This window comes from Grammomys surdaster, unplaced genomic scaffold (assembly GCF_004785775.1).
Source record: "Grammomys surdaster isolate TR1022 unplaced genomic scaffold, NIH_TR_1.0 125982, whole genome shotgun sequence".
Lineage (NCBI taxonomy): Eukaryota > Metazoa > Chordata > Mammalia > Rodentia > Muridae > Grammomys > Grammomys surdaster.
Window position 1 is genome coordinate 4,209,687 of NW_021620798.1, and position 10,412 is coordinate 4,220,098.

General features: G+C 39.3%; 1 pseudogene; it reads right to left on the reverse strand.

Annotated features, from left to right (window-relative positions):
• Positions 1-9,085: 9,085 nt before the first annotated feature.
• LOC114609745 lies at positions 9,086-9,921 on the reverse strand (annotated as a pseudogene).
• Between the last annotated feature and the right edge of the window lie 491 nt (positions 9,922-10,412).

A 10,412-nucleotide genomic window follows, 5' to 3' on the forward strand; every position in this document is an offset into this window, starting at 1 on the left:
GTGACCCCAAAACTTCCACCAGAGAACTCCTAAACCTGATAAACAACTTCAGCAAAGTGGCTGGTTATAAAATCAACTCAAACAAATCAGTAGCCTTCCTCTACATGAAAGATAAACAGATTGAAAAAGAAATTAGGGAAATGACACCCTTCACAGTAGTTGCAAATAATATAAAATACCTTGGTGTGAATCTAACAAAGCAAGTGAAAGACCTGTACGACAAGAACTTCAAGTCTCTGAAGAAAGAAATCGAAGAAGATCTCAGAAGATGGAAAGATCTCCCATGCTCATGAATTGGCAGGATTAATATGATAAAAATGGCCATCTTGCCAAAAGCAATCTACAGATTCAATGCAATCCCCATTAAAATCCCAACTCAATTCTTCACAGCGTTAGAAAAGGAAATTCTCAAATTCATATGGAATAACAAAAAACCCAGGATAGTGAATACTATTCTGAACAATAATAGAACTTCTGGAGGAATCACCATCCCTTACCTCAAGCTGTACTACAGAGCAATAGTGATAAAAACTACCTGGTATTGGTACAGAGACAGGCAGGAAGATCAATGGAATAGAATTGAAGACCCAGAAATGAACCCACACTCCTATGGTCACTTGATCTTTGACAAAGGAGCTAAAACTGTCCAGTGGAAAAAGGACAGCATTTTCAACAAATGGTGCTGGTTCAACTGGAGGACAACATGTAGAAGAATGAAAATTGATCCATTCTTATCTCCTTGTACAAAGCTCAAGTCTAAGTGGATAAAGGACCTCCACATAAAACCAGATACACTGAAACTAATAGAAGAGAAGGTGGGGAAGAACCTCAAATACTTGGGCACAGGGGAAAAGTTCCTGAACAGAACTCCAATGGCATATGCTCTAAGATCAAGAATTGACAAATGGGACTTCTTAAAATTGCAAAGTTTCTGTAAGGCAAAGGACACTGTCAATAGGACAAAACGACAACCAACAAATTTAGAAAAGATCTTTACCAATCCTTCATCTGATAGAGGGCTAATATCCAATATATATAAAGAACTCAAGAAATTAGACTCCAGACAACCAAATTACCCTATTAAAATTGGGGTATAGAGCTTAACAATGAATTTTCAATGGAAGAAACTCGAATGGCCGAGAAGCACCTAAAGAAATGTTCAGCATCCTTAGTCCTCAGGGAAATGCAAATCAAAGCAACCCTGAGATTCCATCTCACACCAGTGTGATGGCTAAGATTAAAAACTCAGGTGATAGTAGATGCTGGCGAGGGTGTGGAGAAAGAGGAACACTCCTCCATTGTTGGTGGGACTGCAAGATGGTGCAACCACTCTGGAAATCAGTGTGGCAGTTCTTCAGAAAATTGGACATAGCATTACCTGAGGATCCAGCTATACCACTCCTAGGCATATACTCAGAAGATGCTCGAACATATAACAAGGACATATGCTCAACTATGTTCATAGCAGCCTTATTTATAATAGCCAGGAGCTGGAAAGAACCCAGATGTCCTTCAACTGAGGAATGGATTCAAAAAATGTGGTATATTTACACAATGGAGTATTACTCAGCTATTAAAAACAATGAATTCGAGAGGTTCCTAGGTAAATGGATGGAACTAGAAATTATCATCCTGAGTGAGGTAAGCCAATCACAAAAGAACACACATGATATTCACTCACTGATTACTGGATGTTAGCCCAGAACCTTGAAATGCCCAAGATGCAACTCACAGGCCACATGAAGTCCATAAAGAAGGAAGACCAAGTGGGGGTGATTCAGTCCTCCTTAGAAGGAGCAACAAAATAACCAAGGGAGCAAATATGGAGACAAAGTGAGGGACAGAAACTGAAGGAGGGGCTGTCTGAAGACCACTCCACCTGAGTATCTATCCCATGTGCAGTCACCAAAGGTAGATGCTGATGTGGAAGTCAGGAAGTGCATGCTGATAAGAGCCTGATATGGATGTCTCCTCAGAGGTCTTCAAGAGTCTGACATATTCAGAGGCAGATGCTCACAACTAGCCATTGAACTGATAATGGGGTTCTCAATGGAGGAGTTAGAGTGAAGACTGAAGGAGCTGAAAGGATTTGTGGCACCATGAGGAGAGCAACAATACCAACTAACCACAGTTCCCAGGGTCTAAACCACCAGCCTGGGAGCACTTAGGGAGGGATCCAGGGCTTTAGCTGAATATGTAAGAGTGGAGGGCCCTGCTGGGCATAGGTGGAAGAAGAGAACCTTGACCTCATGAAGGCTGGATGCCCCAGGGGATGGGAATTTTTTAGGGTGGGGAGATGGGAGTTGGGGGTAGATAGAGGTTACATCCACAGAGAAGAAGGAGGAGGGGTGAGGGGATTGGGGCTTCCTGGGTGGGTGGGGGATGGGGTAAGGGGACAACATATGAAATGTAAATAAAACATCCAATAAAATAAATTAAAAAAAGAAGTATTATTATTGGTTCAGCTTTCTTATAATTTTATGAGAAATAATCTCATAGCAGATGTGTGGTCCTATGGCTCTTAAAATCATTTGCGTTTTCTTCTACATGATCACTTAGCCAGTGTTGTACATTCACTATACATTGATCTCTGCATTATGACTAGTGGTTTTCTGTAATGGTCTCCAAAACCTCTTTGATGAGGTGTGAAAGCTAAACCTATCTGTGGACAAAGGAAGGTTTATGAATAGTTAGGAATGATGCTAGTCTAATAAGGAGCAGTGGTGGATATTCTTTAAGATTCATAACCTCAGTAGCCCTAGGTAATTGCTTAGGTTTCTAGTTCTGGGCATGATTTTCCTCTTATTGAAAGGGCCATAATATGATAGTTTGGGGTACTGCTAAAATATAGGAGCCACTATTAATTTGCACTTTCAGTAATATCTTGCCATGCTAGTTACTGTGGTTCACAGGATTCATAGCTAGGTAGGACTGCTAGTTTTTCCTTCCTTTGGCAGCTTACATATTACTTTCTGCTACTATGAAATCTAGTCTTAGGGAAGAAATATTCATGTCAGATCCAGCTCAATTCTTCTGAGCCCTGGGACTGAAGTATAGGGTGTCTTCAGCAATAGTGACTTACTTTTATCTTCAGGAAGAAAATCAAGGGACAAAGCAATAGCTTATACTGTTTGGAACTCTCTTGAACTCCCTAACCAAGAGCTTGAAAGGAATTTGTTGTCTCTGGTGTTGGCATCTTTATAGATATGTTCTGGCTCTTATGAGCAACATTAACCCAAGTGGCTTACCAACATTTAAACTATGTATGTGTATATACAGACATTTATGTGTCATATAAAATTTTAGGCAAGTAAAAAAAACAATGATTATCATAAACTCATATATTAAAAATACATATTTTCCTAATATGTAAAATTTATAAGGATTTTTAAATATCCTTATAAACTCATATTATATTTTACTAATTCTAAAGTGTAATATAATCTCAGGAAGATATGAATCCCCCAAAACCCAGCCCCACCCTTTAAGGGTAGATGGTGATGGGTCTAATGTCAACATCTTGTGTAGGTATTCACAGTTGCTGTGAGCTCAAGAGTACAATAGCTCATGTTTTACATCCTTAGCATACCCTCTTCTGCTGTGTACCCTGAGCCTTACAGGAATCATAGATGTCTTACTGAGGACTTGACTATTACAAACTCTCAACACTTTACCAGATATTAACTACTTCTGTTACTACTTTCCACTACATAAAGAAGTTTCTGTGATGCAAGTTAACAACAGCAATAATCTATAAATATAAATGGTATGGTTTAGAAAGTGAATTGATAGTTACATCAAGTCATTTAGCAAAACAACAATACCTTGTCCAGAATTTTTGTATAACGTCTCTAATCCATGGATATTGATGAGACTTATAGTAATAGAAGTCAATTTCTTTTTGTTCAACAGATCTCAAATTCAATCAAAAGTGGTTACTTACTCACACAATAGACTTGCTACTGTTGTACTAGTGGTCACACCTTGCCTTGGAAGTACCTAATATTTCACAGGATGCATACAGTTGAGTAATATTGTTGATGACAATTTTCCTTTAGCAGGCCACATATTCTCTTCTAGTATTATTTCTTAGCCAGGATGGAGGAAGCCTCCAGCTCAGCTCCAGATGATTTTTCTGTCTCATGCCCAGAGCACATAATATCTCTAACAACATCTAGTATTTTCAAGTATCTTTGTGGTCATGCCATTGTTTTTAATTAAAAGAAGACCTGAATATGAAGGATACTAGTGAAAAGAAAAGTAAATTTAAGATTGAATAATATTCCCCAGCTTTAAGATCAAAAAAATCCTTCCATGACATTGGTGAGATTTAATGTGAAGAAGACAAAAGCCAGAATAAAATAAAATACAAGTAGGAAATGAGTAATTATATGCATTGAGTATAAACAATTTTCTTAAAAATCTTGATATAAGAGCAAATACAGAATGATAGTAAAACAAAATTAGATCAGAATGTCTTATTTTAGAGAAAAACTTGAGCATCAGTGTCTTTGGAGAGGAAGGTCTCATGTCAAAAAAACCCCTACATAATCAAATAGATGAGGTAATTCTAGGGCAAATTCATGAATCTTTTCTCTGACTTAAAAGTTAGGTTTCATGTGTTTTCTGTTCAAATATTAGGCTTTATGTATTTATTCACAATCTATACCTAAACTTTCTCAGCAAAATGCTCTATGCAAGAAGCAGATATTCTATTTTTGTATAAAGAAGTTTTAAGGAGATAAAGTACATTTTTATAAAATGGCCTTAGAGCTAAAGCCAGAAAAAGCATAAGAACGCTGCTACAGGAATGAAAACGTGCTGAACTTTGAAAGTCATCTTATTTATACTTTCCACAACTGTGGACACTGCAACAGTCAGAAATTTGCCCCAGAGACACACACATTACTGGGAGGAGTCTTAAGGAAAGTGTTTTCAATAGATTTTGTAAAGAAGAAACTATAATGAATAAAGAATTTCTTGACCACACTGCCTAGTCCAGGTTCTCTGGAGCATAGAGCTAAAGACAAAGACCAAAAAGTGTAAGTGGTTTATTTGGAAACTCAATCCTGGAAAACAAGTAAATAAACTGAAAGAAAAAGACAGAGAAGAAGGAAAATCAATATACTAATATAACATGTAAACTTTTGATCACTATTTTCGACATTGGGCAATCAGTTGTGTTCAGACCTCCTGATCAGTACACAGTGTCTACAAGACCAGTCTACTTGATTGACAGGCAAAATAAGGCATTAATTGGATTTTATCAATCATCTGTTAAAGATTACCCTTGAGACAGTAGCCTCACATTTTTAGCACAGAGAATAAATATTTTTATTTCCATGTAATTGGAGAATGTCCTGTGAAGGAAGTAGAAAGGCAATAAATCAAGTTCTTGAGGTTAGAACCTGCCAGTAGAAGATGAGTCTGAGCTCCCAATCAATTGTTCTCTGAAGCTACAGGTGAAACTATATGAGGATTGAGGAAATATGGAATGGAAAATCAAAATCAATTGTTATATACAGTTTAATTTAATAAAAATAATGGAAACAAAAATGCATTTACTTTCAGGTGTCCCATATGGTTGACATAACCTGACTACATTAGTGCTATACATGACCTTTATGATTATAAGCCAATAAATCTTTTTTGGGGACTATGCAATCAACTTAACTACATATGTGGCAGAGGATAACCTTATCTGGCATCAATGAGAAGGGGGCTCTTGGTCCTGTGAAAGCTTAATGCCTCAGTGTAGGGGAATTCTAGGACAGGGAGATGGGTGGATGGGTGGGGGAGCACCCTTATAGAAGTGGGAGTAGGAGGGATCGGATAGGGGGTTTTCAGAGGGGAAACTGGGAAGGGAGATAACATTTGAAATGTAAGTAAAAAAAATAATCAATAGTTTAAAAAAAACATTTAAAGAGAGACACAGATTTTTCTCAAACAATATAATCACTAGAATCTTCAAAGGGAAAGAATCAATTTCCTTCTTCCTTTTTCAGCCTTGATCCCTAGAGAATTATTGTGATACCCCATCAAGATCTATTTCTGTACACCATAATGACTTATCAAGTCTCCTTTTTTTTTTAAGTTTAGAAACTTGCTGAAGACATTTTCAGGTCCTTTGAACTGGGGATCTTCGTTCTCCTCTATTCCAATTGCTCATAAGTTTGGTCTTTTCATTGTGTCCTATATTTCCTGAATGCTTTGGGTTAGGAGATTGTTCCATTTTGAATTTTCTTTGACAGATATGTCAATCTCTTCTACGGTATCTTCTACACCTGAGATTCTCTCTTCTATCTCTTGTATTCTGTTGGTGATACATTCATAATTCCTGATCTCTTTCCTAGGTTTTCCATTTCTAGGTTTGCCTCCATTTGTGTTTTCTTTATTGTTTCTACTTCCACTTTTAGGTCTTGGAGTGCTTTATTCAATCCCTTCACCTGTTTGATTATGTTTTGCTGTATACCTTTTAGGGATTTGTTTGTTTGCTCTTTAAGGGCTTCTACCTATTTACTTGCGTTTTTCTGTATTTCTTTCAGTGTGTTACTTATATCCTCCTTAAAGGACTCTATTATCTTCATGAGATAGGATTTTATGTCAGCTTCCTGATTTTCAGGTGTGTTGGTATATTCAGGGCTTGCTGTGGTGGGAGAACTGGGTTCTGATGATGCCCACATATATTGGCTTCTGTTGCTTATAGTCTTGCACTTACCTCTTGCCATCTGGTTATCCCAGGTGTTTGCTGGTCTGAGTGACTCTGTCTGAAGTCTGCCTCTTTTGTTCCTGGGTTGCTTTAGGTTTCCCCCGTAGGCCTGTGGCCCTGGCTGTAGCCGACCACCTGTTGGGCCTTCCAACTGGTGTCTCTTCAGAGGGGCAGAGAAGCTGCTGATCTGTTGCCCTGGCTGCAGTAGATCTCCTGGGAGGCATTCAGTGTTGGGTATTCAAAGAAGCAGTCAGGGTGTTGTCCTGTGTGAAGATGTTCACCAAGGGGACCTACAGATGGTGGGTTTTTATTTCCCTGTGTAGAGTAGAACTCCAGGAAGGATTTCAGTCTGTCTGTTCAGAAACCCTGCGTACCACACAGCTCCTGGGAGGTCTTCAGACTGTGATGACTGTTGCTCAGTTGCCCTATGTGAAGCAGATCTTCTGGAATGGCTCAGGATATGGTATCTTTAGGAGAGCATACTGGCTAGCAGTCTGCCTCAGCAGAAAGGACCGGGCTGAAGGGGAGTGGTATGAGGGGAGGGGGGTACAGGAGTTTTGGTTGGTAATGGATCCCTAGTCCACTGGGCTCCCACCAGTAGCTGTGAGACTTTGGGTTGAGGGTTCTTACCAACTGCTTTGAGTGCAACAGATCCTCTAGGATGGCTCAGGATATGTTGTCTTCAAGGAAGCAGACCAGCTAGCAGTCTGAGGATGGCAACCTTGTAGGAAGACCAGTAGTCTCAATTAACCTGGAAACCTGATATCTCTCAAACACTGGACCATCAACCAGGCAGCATACACCAGGTAATATGAGGCCCCAACACATATAGAGCAGAGGACTACCAGGTCTGGGTTCAGTCAGAGAAGATGCACATAACCCTCAAAATACTGGAGGCCCCAGGGAACTTAGAGGTTTGGCTGGGTAGGGATGGGTGGTGGGTGGTAGATGGTGGGGACATCCTTGTGGATACAAAGGGATGGAGTGGAGATATGGGATTTGGAACAGTCGGAGGGTGGGCAGAGTAGAGAGAATAAAATCTGGAGTGTTAAATAAATAAATAAAAAAATAAATAAATAAATAAATAAAAAAGAATAAGAAAAAATAAAGAAACTTGTGAGATAAATATGTTTATCACTCAAAATGAGAATGATGGAGGAACTGGATAAATCTGCCTGTATTCCTTCTCTGATTTTTTTCCTGGACATCAAAATTGAAGTTGACAGATATAATCAATCATACACTAAGGCATGATACTTATGAGAGCTAATCTTGATTGTCAAATTGATGGGGTTTAGAATCACCATGGAGACAAATATCTAGGTTTGTCTGTGAGCGTTTATCTAGAACAGGCTAATTAAGAAGGAAAGACAAACTCTAAATGTGAGTGGTACCATTCCATAGGATAGAGTCTAGGATTAGAGAAAAAGGAGAAAGCAAGCGGAACACACAAGAACTCACTCACTCCTGCTTCCTTACTATGATTATAATACTTCCAGCTGCCTTTTGGTCCTGTGACCATACCTTCCTGTCAAAAGTAACTGTATCTCTTCAACAATGCGCCAAAATAAACCCTTCTTTAGTTGCTTTAGTCATGATTTGTTATTACTGTTATTGTTGTTAAGACAATCACGAAGTTAATACAGTAATGACATCCAACAAATATAATGTATATTTTGTGTGTGATAGAGAGTTGATGTATCTTTCCTAAGTTGATGTAGCCTTTGAATGTGTTTATATAGTGTGGTTCTGCAACAATGCACCTTGATTTCTTTTGCCTTCTCTTAGCATTTCTTCTGTGCTTGTTCATGGTTAATGTTTCCGAAGGATCAGAATTTATGGATTTGACACATTTTCTTTTTTTCTCTACCAGTGCTTTATTATTTGTTCATATTCACAAACCTAGACAGGAGTTGAAACTTCTCATATATTGACATACAGTTATTAAGTACATGAGTACCCAGGTACATATTCAATCACAAAAAAATGTAACCACTGACATACTAACCTACTCTGAACCCTACCAACAGACTGTTCATATTAAATTACACAGTGCTATCTACAGACAGTATGTTACAAAACACTTTCAAAGGAACAAAAGATGGAGGTTCAAGAACATCCAATGCAAGCCAAGGAACTGAAAAGAATCCTAAAGCTTATTAAATGCTCAAAGGTTTACATATTTAAACATTTCAATCATGAACCAAAAAGAATATCAACTATTCAATGCTTGAAGAAGCCTGCACCCTCCTCCTCTGGGCCCGTGCCTCAAGAGGGATGTTCATTCCAGTAAAAATTGAGGTGGAGCCAGCAGGTGGATCTGAATCACACAAATGGGATGGTAGGCTTCACTGCTCCAACTCATGCAAGACCTTGTTAGCTGTGGGTCTGGTGTCAGGTCCAGGAAGATTTCTTCAGTGTCATCAGGGCCTTAGCAGTCTCCAGTGTCTCTTTACAGTCTACGGTGGCAAAACCGAGGCCTGGCCAGAGGTATCAGGACCCTATGGCTCCAGGGAATGATGATGTTCCATGGTGGGACATGGCAGGAGGATCATATTTGAGAATGTGTCGGACAAAGCAAGAGCCTCATGAAGCTCCATGGATGGAGGCTTCGAGGTCACTGCCATTTAGGGCAGAAGTGAAAGTGCTAGAGTTCAGCAGAACACCTGAGACCTGTGGGGGCTCTCCTACTAGGGGCGTGTGAGGGGCAGATCTTGAGGCTGGGACACAGGTTTCTCTTTCTCAGTTTAACCTCTTGCTTTGGTAGAGGACTTCTTGGCCTGCTTGAATGCTTTGTGGGGGAGGGAGTGTTATTCTTGGTAGTTGAATCTGCGTCTCTTTAGCAATGCACCATGTACCCTTTAGAACTTATAGTAAGCAGGGTCTCAATGTGTTCCTCACTTGGGTCCTGGTGCAACAACTTTGCCAGAGTGATTTGAAAGTCCTCTGAAGCCAGATTTGATTACTAGTGTGGCTCCAGTCTTGTTCTCCTTGTTTCATTCAAAGGTGGAGGGCCAGCAGGGAACAGAGGATTTGTCTTTTGGTCCATGGTCCTCAATTGTTCTCTGGCAATTCACAGACTGGCAGACAATCCGGAGACAGCAGCTCTCTGAAGGGGTTGGAGAAGGGCCCATTGGGGGCTGGTCAGAGCCTTTCTGGGGGGAAGAAGGGCCAGGTGGGGTCAACAGGGACTCCTCCCTGTCATTTCCCATCTCCAGCAGACTTCACCTCAAAAAGGCCCCAGACTTTTGCTGTGTATCTTATGTCATGAGGCTTCATATTTGAATGTCAAAATCCATGCTTTAAGTTTTCTGGTTGTTTTAAAATAGGTTATAGGAGAGTTTTTGTGAAATCTTCTATTAAATGTGCCTACCTCAAGAACTGCAATTTTTAAACTCTTTTTTTGTACTCACACAGCATTCTTTTATCCACTACCTCTAATGTGCTATTTTAATGTTTTATATCATTGTCTCAACAATATTTTACTAAATGATATTATCTAAGTATATATGGTATTTCATAACTATACTGTTATTCAATTGTTCTTAATAATTTGAAATTCCTTATATTTCTTATGTCCACATCTCAACCTAAAAACCTAAACTTTGGTCATATTATTTTGTGTTAGGACTTTAGTGTTTCCAGTTTCTCCTATTTCTCTCTCTCTCTCTCTCTCTCTCTCTCTCTCTCTCTCTCTCTCTCT